This window comes from Rhyacophila brunnea, unplaced genomic scaffold, assembly GCF_057557595.1.
Source record: "Rhyacophila brunnea isolate RB1 unplaced genomic scaffold, BYU_Rbru_1.0 scaffold_9, whole genome shotgun sequence".
NCBI lineage: Eukaryota > Metazoa > Arthropoda > Insecta > Trichoptera > Rhyacophilidae > Rhyacophila > Rhyacophila brunnea.
Window position 1 is genome coordinate 808316 of NW_028233361.1, and position 14201 is coordinate 822516.

Consider the following 14201-nt stretch of genomic DNA (forward strand, 5'->3'; position numbering starts at 1 on the left):
AATGCAGTTTACTTGTGTTTACAGTGACCTTACGCCATAACTAATTATGACCAAGAAAATACGATTTTTGCGTTCACTCAACTGTCTCTGAGTTTGTAGTATAATTGGATTACGCCATGTTCAATAATTATGCTCCATTCGAATCACGGTGCTTGAATCATATTGTTGGTACCCATATTTGGATCAAGTATTCCTTGTATATGGTCACTTTTTGACAAGTTTGATGTCTACGAGACTAATTATGTAGAACAAAAATAATGATACTCGTAAACGACCTTAACAACAATATGGAAAATATTTTAATTCACATATTCAGTTGAGTCGTTCGTTTACATCTAATGAAGATCTAGTCAAGATGGAAGTACTTTTAATACTTTCAAACGGTAAGTGATTTACAATAATTTATCTGTAATGATATGCAATTGTCACGTATGAACATAAATGAATAAATTGAATAGATACGTTATCGGTTATATTCAATTTATTTTATTCGAAGTGGAAATTAGTTTCATTGAAATGTGTATTCTCCTTGACCCAGTGACCTTATTACCACAAAATAAAAAGGATTTACTACTTTAATTATTTATTTTCCATAACATAAGTAGTTATTGGTGATAAATAAAATAAACTAAAATAAATAAATAAACCTAAACGTGCTTTTAACCGGTTAAGTACCCAAAACGTCTTTGGACGCCCTAATTACACCAATTCTTATGTTAATTACTATCAATTAACTAATTGCGGCATAGAAAGGATTAATCATTCGAATAATCTAATGATAAGAATTATGTAAATAGTTTGCTTCGGCATATAGCGTCGTAGGTCCCAGGTTCGAATCTTGGGTCTGGCAAGAACACATATTGTTTTTCAATTTGTGTATGAGTCAGAGTATGGACCTAATAGGTTAAGCAAGTGGCTGACATCCATTTCTCGTAAAAACAAAATCTGTTAATACAAACCTCCACTCTGTGGAGGCTCATATTATGATCATATTAGGATCGGACATGGTCGAGAGAAGAGAAAGTAAATACTGCTAAATATTTTAATTCAACTATTATGTGATCGTAGAAATCAGAAACAATATTGTTTTTTTCTTTAATTCAAACATCTCTAAAAAACCATTGATCAGGAAAGAATTCTGTATTTTTGTATTGACAAAATACTAGAATAAAATTATAGTTCTGTTTTCTGATCAAATCTGTATCTTTTCCAGATGACCATGTTCTTGGACCATCAACGTCGGCGACGCCATGCCATGTAGATAGGCGACGTACATGCTGTCTATATGGGCGATAGTATTACAATCGCAGACTGTTGACTTGTGGGTCCACCTTCACAGCCGGCAAACAGAGGATCTCCAAGAATTAAGCAACTCTGAAATGACGACTGCAGTGTTGCCGTTGAAAATGATTTTCCTTCGAAAGCCCACGCGTACCCGAAGTCCTACTATTAGACATCACCAGCAATGGTCAGACGTCAAGAGAGTTAGTGTTTATTTATACCTTAGCCCAGTCGGACATTGAAAATCGTCTCGACTGGGATAATAGTCATAAATCAAAACTGAGCGCAACTTGCAACATTCTTATGTGAGTATAGAAAGGCCGTGCGAGGACAATGAAGTCACTCGGTAAGCCAAAATGAATGATGAAATGCGACATTTCGGGATTATACATGCGCTGCATATCGGGTGAAAATAGTTGCATGTGCCTCCAAATGTTTTTTTCAAACTAAAATGTTTTATTCCAGCAGTGTGCGAATGTCCATAAGAAAACGTGTGTTTTGTGAATAACGATGACGTCACATCCACGTACTCGACCCGTTGCAGACGGACGAGTTTAGATGTGAGAGCCGGCTTAAAACGAATTGCAGTAGAATTGTGAATTTCCTGGAGAGGCATCTAGCAATATATAACGAAAGATGCCATTCAATAAATTTTACTAATTATTTACATTGTTACAAGTGTTTTGAATAATAATTTTATAAATCTTGCCGCTACATCTGAGACATTAATTTGTATATATTTTAATGTTACAGATATTCATTAAATAATATCTAATTACCTACTACGTCCGAAAACATTCCAAGTATATTATTATTAATTAAATTGGAGTGTCTTTCTGCCTGTTTGTCCGGTTATAATGTCATTCTATGTGGAGCCTCATTTTATGCCTTCATACATTGAAATACATTTAAAAACAAATAGATTTTCTACAGATTATTCATTCAAATTTGTCAATTTCATCAATAAGTAGGTAATCGGATATCCTAAGAACTGGTCGCTGTTTTGGAAGATCGTCAAGATCAAAAAATTATATACCTACATATTATTATATATATATATTGGGGAAATTGTGCAAAGTGTACTAACCGAGATCGTGCTTATGTGTGTTCATTAATTAGCTGTCTGTGGACTTACTGTTAAATAATATATAAAGATAAGATGAAGAGAAGGTTGAACGAATGCACATTTTTTAATGTTTTGTCTTCTGGCACGGCCTCAACTTGTGTTTGCCTTATGCCCCAATACTGGGGCGTGACAGGGTGAAAGAAGAAGAAGATTGGTAGTTACCTCACTACGGTATCTATCTAGTGTCAAAAATAAATCCTATCACTTTGCCAAACATATATTTGGCTATTAATTTAACAATATATTTAACGCGAGACTGAACATTAAACAGGGCAATCATTCGAGTAATATTTCTGTGTAGTTTTTCTTGAAAATGTATGTAAATGGTTTAAGTACCTACCTAGGCATGTATTCTTTACTTTTTTGTATTAACTTTTGATTTCGACCATTTAATAAATAGAAATCTCTTCTAAAATGGTTTCATTTGTATATTATCTTTCATTGATGATGATGATGATGATAATTAAGATAATAAATGCATTTATTATTCCACCGTTGAATGAATTATACATATGTGATGTGTTTATGTATTTATTATATAAACGTACTAATCAAACATACGAGTACCTACCTACAAAACCCCTACAAATTTTCAAAAAGTTTGTAACTTAGTATTCACCCGTATAAAGATTGTTTAATAAGCTTTGCACTTTCAAAGTTGTTATGCAGTGAATACTATCTAGTGTTGAACTTTTGATAATTTTACCGTCAAGTAAACACCGAATCTTTTGAAAAGTGCATGCTTACTACAACTTATGTGGGTGGGTAGGTGGTGTCCTATACATCAATGGGAACCTGGAAGGTAAAAAAATAAAAAGCAAATGCTTATCATGATATTATTATAATCTTGTGAATTGAGATATTAAAAAAACATTTACTTGCCTATTAAAAGATGTTTCATTACGGTCTTACGTGTCTTTCTACGCGTGAGATGGGATTTTTTTCTTTCTCGTCGTCATCAATCATTATAACAATTCTTATCTAGGTATGACACAGGATTTCTGCTAGCAATACACATATTATGTTAAACATTACTAGTATTAATGATTTGCTAGGAGACATCTCCACCTCGCTTTAGAATGCCATTACAGCATTCAATGCAATTATGTACCTACGTAGATAAATGCACACCGTTGTATGATTCCTCAAGACTCGAGAGCATTCTGTGGAATACACACCGGAGTCATTAACTACGGTTTTTTTGGATAACCACAATCACCTAATTACACATTTAATTTACTATTAGTGGTTTATCGTCAAGAATCGATAGTCACATCTCATTGTTAACATTGACTTCTAAGCATTACAGGGCACTTTTAAAACTATAAAAATTAGAAAAGTTTGTAATATCAATTGTCAGAATTTTAAATTAATGGTAAGTATTTATTTCAAAGTATCGGTATAAACCCGCCAGTTTCAATGGTGAATGTAAAAAAATATATATTGGTACAGCGAGAGATAATATTCAAAAATCAGTTGCAAAAATAAATAATCATTATTTAAATGACATGGGCCAATAGATAAAACCGATACCCATTATTATATTGATGAGAATGAAAAGTAAAAAAAAAAACATTCAATAGAACACACGGCATTTTAGGGTTACCATTATCGCAATATATAAAGTATAATATCACTCTATGATTACATTTATTAAAAGAAGATCAACTAAGATGTCGAACAGGTGCAGAAAAAAGAGCTAGACGGACATTTCTCACAAGAAATACGAATAACCTTAATCGTATGGTAATTAATCGTATGGTAGGTATTAATCGAATAACCTCAAAGATTAAAATAATAATTGACCAAAAATATATTCTACTACAAATATTACATAATAAAAAATTCTTAAAATTTTAAACTAAGTACCTAAGTACATTTCTAATTTTATAAAAAAATTAATAGTGTACAACAATATTAATAGTAGATATTATGATATTAAATTTGTCTCAATTAAAATTGTATGTTAAATTAAGTTGGCTTAGTGGATTTTTTATAATTTCAAATGTTTAGGACTCATCACTAGAAAAAAGGCTGTATTTATGATATTCTTAAAAAAACTATAATTTGTGTCATTTTAACTGTTAAATTATTGTATGCAAGTCTTAATGTCAATAACACCAAATTTTATGATTATTGGAAGACATAACGATAATCGTAATTTTGACTTTTGACGGCTCGACTTTTTCACTCGTTCGTTGATCAGAAGCAGAGTATAGATAAATCGGGCAATTTATTCTACTTGGACTTTACATATTTTTAAAAATCATCAGTAATCCACCCACGAGCGTTTCAAAATAAGCGATATTAAAAAATAAACAGAGGAATTAATATTTCAATTCATTATAATATTGTAATTTTATTTATGTGTACCTACCTAAGTATAACTATTTTTGTAAATATTGTTAGTAGGATTAGTTTTCAGTGATATTATTGAACCATGATGGAATGAACCACGAGACAGATAAGGAATTTAATAATTTAAAAAAGATTTCACTACAAAGATAGCTACGTAAATTATGGGAAATGATTCATTTACACTAGATACGTAATTCCAAGGAAAATTTTGAATTCATTGATCAACAATTGGTAGTAACTTACTGTCCACGTCATTTGCATTTGAGGAAATATTTTTTTATATTCTAAATTTTCAATAGCCTGGCCACACTATTCGTTTGTTTACTTAAGCTACCCGTTCTTACTAAATAGTATTTTAAAGGCTCTAAGAACTTGCTCAGGACACTCACATTGTATCATTGAGCTATTTTATAGATACACATCAATGCTGCTACACCAAATGGGCGTAAGTTATGAAATAATAGAGAAATATTCTTATAGTAACAGCCAAGACACAATCTGTTCTGGAGAGCCGGAGAGAAGAATACTATTCTACTAAATTTAACATAATATGGAAGTTGCTAAATAAGTTATTTCTGTAAAAGAAAAAAATCTGTCCAAATTAGATTTTATTCTGACAAATATAACTGATATGTATACTCACCATTAATTATTTAAATAATTCCATATGCTTATTTAAATACTTCCATAGAGATTATTTTTATACTTACCGATAATCATTTTTTTTTACTTACTGTTAATATTAAATATATGCCACTATTTTAATAAAATATTTACTATTTTTGCAAGCAATTTGAAGCCTTAAACATTCACCCAACAAATAAGTGTTGATGGCAATCCAAACAAAGACCCCTCCGTACCAACCCTCCCCGCACCATACTACGTCTTAATCGAGCGTATCACGAACGTTTTTGTGTTTGGTCCTTTGGTGAAGGATCATCAGTTTTATACGCCTGGTATTCTATCAGGACAGAGACCCAAGACTAAGATGACATTGACTGCCTTGAAGTGAGCTTTAACTGAGTGTACTGATTGACATAATTTAATAAAAAGTGGCATGAGAGGAGACAGGCGCGGGGAATTAACATAAAATAAATGAATTTAACGGTATCTATGTAATACAAAAAAGCTAAAACAATACGGACACACAAAACTATGTGAAGAGATCTAATAATATACAGCATTTTTTAAATACTATACAATTGACTTTTGTAGCGACTAGGTCGGATGGGCCCAATCTCTTCCCTCTCAGAGCGCATTCTCAAACATTCCCAGACGATGTGGCTTGCATCCTGTTTTTCTCCACCACATGGACATGTTGGTCGGGTAACAAGTCCAAGCTCAAAGAGCAGCAAATCCACCATGGCCATTCAACTGGTGTAGTGGTTAAGAGTTAGCTTGGTTATCTCCAATCACCATTATATTTATGACAACTGTTTCTTCAACAAAATCGCTACGTAACGACTGACACATTACTCTGAGCAACGTTTGCTCTTAGCTAATCGGATTCCTTTGCAATTCTAAGATCAACGTTTACATTCATATACCAACACTACATTTCATCATAAAACATATCATCTCTTGATAATGGCTTCTGCAATGAGCCCGAAACGTCGAGGAAAGAGGGAAAAAAGACACACGGTGGAAACTCAAAAATCTACTACGATAACACATAGACATCGTTAAAATACTTTAATCGCTATTTTGAATATTCCAATAGATTATTCTAAAACGTTATATTTAAAATAACTTAATAATTATATTTGGCTTCTATATTATAATGAAATCCATAAAATACTTTGAAACCATGTTTTTTTTAAATTCATTCATACACTTACAATATAATTTTATTCAGACTTCTAAATTTTTTTAACGATATTCTTATAACATTATTAAGCGCTATCGATTTGTATATAACAAATATTCCAGATTCCAATTTATAAATAAGCACGTCTTAATATCTCTATAAATATAAAAATCTCGTGTCACGATGTTTGTGGTCGAACTCCTCCGAAATGGCTCGACCGATTTTTATGATTTTTTTTATGTATATTTGTTAGGTATGAGAGTAGGTCAACAAGTATATTTCATACCGCTAGGTGATTAGGGTATCTCTATCCAGAATTTTTTTTTTTTTTTTTTTGACAATTTTTTTTTTGTATTTTTTTTATTATTTGGCATAAAAAAATACCTATAACCCCAAATTTCAACTTTCCTAATCCCACCCTTCCATTTTTTAATCGCGATTTTATTATTTTTGTATGAACAAATTTAACCGTCGTTCGTATTTCAAACAGAACGAAATTATTTATGTTGTTGAATGACAGATGGCGCTATGTCCGAGAAGAATTCAAAAGAAGCGTCGCGTCATTTTGACATTTCATTCGGCATATCACAACGCAGTGCGTGCAAAATGTTGTACGATTTATTTTAATTTATCTATTTTTGTGTGTGTGTATTACAGTGCACAATGCCAGCAAGACGCAAGGGGGGTCATTTGGGCCGTCGAACGAATAAAGCAACAAACATGCAAAATAGTAGAGCAGAAAGAACAGACGAACAAATCCAACAAGATAACAAAAACGTGCATGTGAGCATGTCGCAATTGCGTGCATCTCAATCACAAGAGGCACGAGCTGAACGAAATCAACAACGACAATTGGAACGGAGCCAAGCGCGCCGGTTTGTAGTTAACACACGCAGAGAAAATGACCGTCAACGCCAACAAGTACATCGAGCATTTACATTTGCTTCGTTCTTTCGTCTCGCATTCGAAACCGAGCCAGATATTGAATATTCCGCTCATCCGAAAGTGCTGATTGGTGCTATGGACAAAGAATGTCCCCATTGTCATGCGCTCAAATTCAAACATGAGTCAGTCGGGATGTGTTGCGCATCTGGAAAAGTGCAACTACCAGAAATTGAGATACCACCAGAACCATTGAACGGCTTGCTCATCGGCACGGTTCCAGATTCAAACCTGTTCCTGAAGTCCATTCGCACATTCAATTCATGCTTCCAAATGACTTTGTTCGGAGTAACAGAAATAGTTCACAATACTGCCGCAAATGGTCAACAATTCCATTCTACGTTCAAAATCAAAGGCCAAGTATACCACAAAGTAGGCTCATTGCTGCCAATGCCAAACGAACCACATACATTTTTACAAATCTACTTCATGGGCGGTGAGGACATCAATCATGTGGATGCACGTTGCGGCTACAATGGCCTCAATTTGCCTATTTCCAGGCACATCGTCGGCGAACTGGTCGCCCTGTTGAATGAGCACAATGAATTATTGAAAGTCTTCAAAGCACACATGCACGAATTGCAAAGTGACAATCACGCTATTGTCATCAATCCTGATAAAACACCAGCTGGAGAGCACGTGCGTCGATTCAATGCACCTGTTGTTGACGACATTGCTGGAATCATGGTTGGCGACCGCACATCGACGCGAGAAATCGTGATTCGAAGAAGAAACAATAATCTGGAGTTCATCGCTGACACACACCGTTCATACGACGCTCTCCAATATCCGCTAATTTTCTGGAAGGCACAAGACGGATATTGCATAAACATTAAACAACGAGATCCTGTCACAGGTAATTCATTCATTATGAACATCATTAGTCATTTTGAATTGAGAAAATGAATGGTTGATGATTTTTTGTTTTTATCGGCGGTCATCGTCTACAGCGCTCTATTCCTCTTTCTGTCATAGAACCCATCCCCACACACTTACGATACATTCGTTATTTTTTATTTAACAACCAAAATATTCACTAGAAATAATGTATTGGCAGAACAACGTTTGCCGAGTCAGCTAGTATTATAATAATATTATCATATTCATACGTTAGCTGGTGCAATAATACAGCGGCTAATTTAATAAGCACTATTACTAGCGCTAAATGACGTTTAAAATGTAACGCGATATTATGTATTAGATCAATTTTTATGTGCCAAAACATTTTTATGCGTCCTTTCACAATTCAACTATCTATTCAAAGACTTTCTTATATTACCTATGTCTGATCGGTTACTTAACTATTTATTAATTTTGTGCATTAGGTAATATAATAAGTAAAAAGGCAAATTCAACTAATTTTTGGTGAAATCTTAATTGCACTTAATTACAACCCCTACTGCCCGCTCATGAACTCGACTGTTTGTAACGCCGTCGTACCAGTTTACCCCTAAGATTCAGACATGGCAGCCCTCAGGGATTGAGGCATGTAATTTGGCAATGGACCGAGGGAAGTGGTGTGAACTTGTACTTGCCCTATGCCCCAACGCAATGTGGTGGAGGAAGGAACGACAACCGCTACTATTAGTTTTATCCTTTTGCTCGCTGACGACCCGAAAACTACCTACCATATCTAAAAGTATCATATTCAATTGATTCAGGGCTCAAAATGGCCCGAAGGGCACCGGAGCGCCGTTCCGGTTCATAAAATTCCCAAAATTATCGCTCCGCCTTGAATAAAAGATAATTTGACCGTCCGAGGTAAACAAGCCAATTATAACAAAGAATCCAACAAACTTATGTAAAAAAAAATACACATAACATTAACATCAGTGTCCGACAATGAGATCAAGAAAAACATAGATCTATTATAGACAACAGTAGCTATGTGCAAAAAATGCACTATTTTAATCGGCTACCTATGTGCGTACAAAATAATTAAAAATCAAATAACATTTTTTTAACCCCTATAGCTTATCTATACCATGGAAAAAATATATTTAATACAATAAAAGGTATTCTGAAAAAAAAAGATATTTCGATGTTGTAGGCGACAGGCATTGTAATTCGCTTTGTTTTTAGCCTCCCCTGGAATGTTTTGAAAAATACACTTTACTAGTAAAATTACTTTAAAAATTCTTTAAAGTTACTTTTAAAATACACTTTACAATTATTTACACCACATAGTCGTTTATATTCAAATGCTTCTATTAGCAAATGAAGTTGACGGTTTTGGGGAACGGTGCGATGAATTGATTTCTGACTGACGTGATTTCAAAAAGGTCAGAGGATGTTCCGGCTGCTCTCACGCGTACCTATATAAGTAAACATTTTTTTTCAAAACCGACATTTTGGCAATTATGCAGCTACTAGATGTATCGTAGGTTAGCACCATTTACTGTAAAACCATCTAAATGATTAAATTAAGGAAAATACAAGATAAGCAACGAATTATAAAATTTATTCATTTAATGGCGCTTAGGAAATATTTTGTATACACAAACTATGTATAATTGTATACAATTATATTTTTTGTCCATATTCAACGGAAAACCTGAACAGGATTAAATTATAGATCCATTTTTATATCGGAATGTTTAATTCAAGTTTATTCTAGAATGCTGAAAAAAAGATACCGTTAGCCAAATAAATAAATATTATCAATATGATGCTGGTACTCGTATATAGATTACAATACATATTCAAATAGCTAAATTTCCGTTTTTGTCTCTATAGAATTTTTAAATTCATTATTTCATTAGTCACCCAATCATTTTGAACATATTAGATTGAAATATATTATCTAAGCTTGCCGGAAACACCGAGTTGAGTCCCATTTAATTGAGGCTTTCCAGCGATTAGAAATGGAGATATTATATACATAATTTGAATTTTTACGGCGTATTGAAAATCTGTGCTATTAAAGATCTATCAACATAGTATTATATTATCCATTTAATATTAAATGTTATACCTATTTTTCCTGATAGGTCATAAGTTCTTCTATTTATCGCTGTTCTGTTTTGTCACTGTTCGGATTTTCCATGTTCCGTTTTGTCACCGTACTATATTGTCATGTTCTACTTTATCATGTTTTGTTCTATCATGTATGTTTTGTCATGTAACCCTTACTTCTGCGTAATATTTCAGATATCGGCATATGCCTCATAAAAAACACATTTAACCAATAAAAATGAATACCTACCTCGTAAGCTATTGTTAGGATTTAAAAGATTTTGGTGTCAGAGGACTTTAAATCAACTCAATAGTTTTTCTCTCCTAAGACCAGTTTCCTAAAGAGAAAGCGGACGCCTCAGTAATATACAACGTGTCCTTGTGTCAAACTACCTGTTGCGACAACGGTTAGCGCAACAGGTGGGTACCTATAGATCTACTATCGTAAGTTGGTATTTCAGCGAGTGCGATTGTCCCGCATTAAGAATGTTGCCATAATTAACTAAAAATTGGTTATTCATAAAATTGTATGAGTAATTTGTAAGTACCTATATTATTGAATTAGAACGCATAATTTGTTTTTTTTATATAAGCACAATAAAAAAATACATAAGTTGGAAAAATAATAAATTGAAAAATATAAAGTAATACTGTGTATAGCTTCATCTTGGATTAAAAAAATATAATAATAAAGCGAAAATAAATTTATTTTAGTAATTCTAAAAAACAGTAAAATAATATCGAAACGATGTAATCAATGAACTTTAATGAATAAAACTTTACAGAATACACACTACAAGATACCTATTACTATTAACGACACAAACAGATATACCAGAAATATAGAATATATACATTTATATATATATATTATAATATATTATAATATATTATAATATCAAGTAGATAAGGGGCGGCGATTATTTTGGGCATATTATTTGGATTCACCGATAAAATTTAGAATAAACCGAATCTCTCAATAACTTACATAGTATTTTAGTTACATCAACAATTTTTTACTGTAACTTTTATTCGTACGGACGGAATAATGAATAATTCGCAATTTCCGTGGCAATTGTGTAGGAGTATGTTATATTTATCAAATTCTCGAATTATTTTTTTTTTTATAAGTAAACGTTGAATACCTAATCGTTTAGTATTAAGTCTTTGCATCTGGTATATTGGGTGTACTACAAAAAATGTACCTATATACATACATAATAAAGTTTTTCATCCTTATCTGTAACGGCCCTACGCAGAATTTTATATTGTATACAATATACTAAATAAGGCATTTGTTTGAATATATCCGTACCAATATGGCCGAAGCATATAAGTCGTGTTTTGGCGATTTTGAGATTTGAATGCCAATATGTCAAAAAATGCCTACTTTATGTTATGGCAAAAGCATATATCTCTAAAACCTATAGATTTCTCGTAAAAACGACTTGGAAAAACAATACATGTCATAAAATGTCAAGCTCTAACAAGCCAAAAGCATATATCTCTGACATATTATACGCTTTTGCATAATATAAATTTTCAAACTCTAACAAGGCAAAAGCATTTATATGTCTGACGTATACGCTTTTGGCATATTATAAAATTACGCATGCAAAGACGTCTTATCTATGGTATTCTGCATTTTTGGCAGCTGTCTTTATTGAATTTATAAAATTAGCAATACAGAGGGACTGGAATATAAAGTACGCAAAAAAATGTTTCAACATGTATTTGGAATCACTGCAAACAATGCAAAGATACAGGATTTATTGGTAATGATAATCGTAGAAAACACAATCCCATAAGAAAACAAACGAAAGGGAAGAAGTTACTGCACACATAAAAAGCTTTCCTAGACATGAAAATCATTATTCACGTCGTCGCACATCCAAAGAATACCTGTCTGGGCAGCTAAACATATCAAAAATGTTTGAAATGTATTGTGATATGCAAACGGAAAAAAATATGATTCCTGTGTCATATAGTATGTATGCTTTAATTTTTAAAAACACCGGATATAAATTTAAAGTACCTAGCAAAAACACATGAAAAACTTGTGATACATACAATATTCGATTAAACTGTGCTACAGATTTACAAATAAAACAAAAATTGGAAACCGACAAGTTTGCAAGTGGCAGATAAAGGCTATGAATTAAAAAAACGATAAGACCAAAGCTCTCCAATCTGAAGGTAAAATTGCTTTTTTAGCATTCGACCTGCAGCAGTGTTTGCCAACGCCTTCTCTTAACTCAAATAAAGTGTACTATAAAAGGCAATTGTACACATATAATTTGACCGTAAGAAATTGCACATCGGTCATCGAACCAAACCTCATGTTATATGTGGCACGAGGGAATAGCTGTAAGGGGAACCAACGAAATAGCGTTTTGTGTTATAAGTCAAACTGTTGAAAGTGATATTGCATACTCTGATTCTTGTCTGGGACAAAATAAAAATATTATAATAACTGCAGCCCTATCTTACTTTGTAAGTACATCACCAAATATCCAGGTCATGGATCATAAATATTTGCTCCCAGGCCATACGCGACTTGAATGTGACACTGACCATTCACGTATTGAAAAAGCCAAGAAAACTTCCAACATAGAAATTAATATTCGCCATGATTGGTATCAGTTTGTTAGAACAGTAAGGGGCAAGAAATCTTTTATTGCCAAAGAGATGTCTCAGGATGAGATTTACAATTATTTAAGACTTCTTTTTAATCAACTGGTGAAGCGAAAAATTAATACAGTTGGAGAAAATGTCGTTTGGAACAAAATTAGATGGTTCAGGACTCAGGTATGAGAAGGAGTTTTGTTTAATAAAATTTAAAAATTCATTACATGAAGATGACCCATTTCTTCAACTTGATTTACGCCGTACGACAAGAGGAAGAAGGAACATTGTTAACATTAAGCAATACTATAACAGTCCTCTGCCAATAAATCAATCTAAGAAAGATGACCTCATCAGTTTATTGCCACTAATAGATCCGGTTTATCATCCATTTTATATAAATTTAAATACATGTTAATTTTTTTTATAAAAATACTATAAGTGTAATACTCATAAACAACTGTTGACCAATATTATTATTACTTTTAGTTTAATTTTATCATGTTTTCATTTAATTTCCATGCTCTTGTTTTAATTTCATAAGTTTTTCTATAATAAAACATCTATTATTGTAAAGGATATATCAAAATATTGAAAATATTTTTATGCCAAAACACCATATGTCATTAAATGCTCAATAACTCATGTAATTACATAATTTTCTTTTTTTAATAAATATATTTTTAAAATATACCTATTAGTTTTTACCAACTATTATTAATACTGTTAATTTCAATTTATCGTGTGTTCATTAAATTTCCAAGATCTTATTTTAATTTCATAAGTTTTCTATAATACAACATCTATTATTGTAAATGATATGTCAAAATGTTGAAAATATTTTTATGCCAAAACCTTATATGTCATTAAATAATCAATAACTCATTGAATTGATTGATTGTCTTTTTTAATCAAATATATTTTAAAAATATACTAGTTTTTTTATAATAATAACATTAAACAATCCAATTTTCATCATATCCTGATTTGTGACACTTCTTTAAACCTTAAAAACATTCTCCTGTATAATGCGAAAAAAATACTTATATGCTTCTGCTCTATAGGTACGGATATATATACGGTCATCGACACCCTGCCGTCATACGA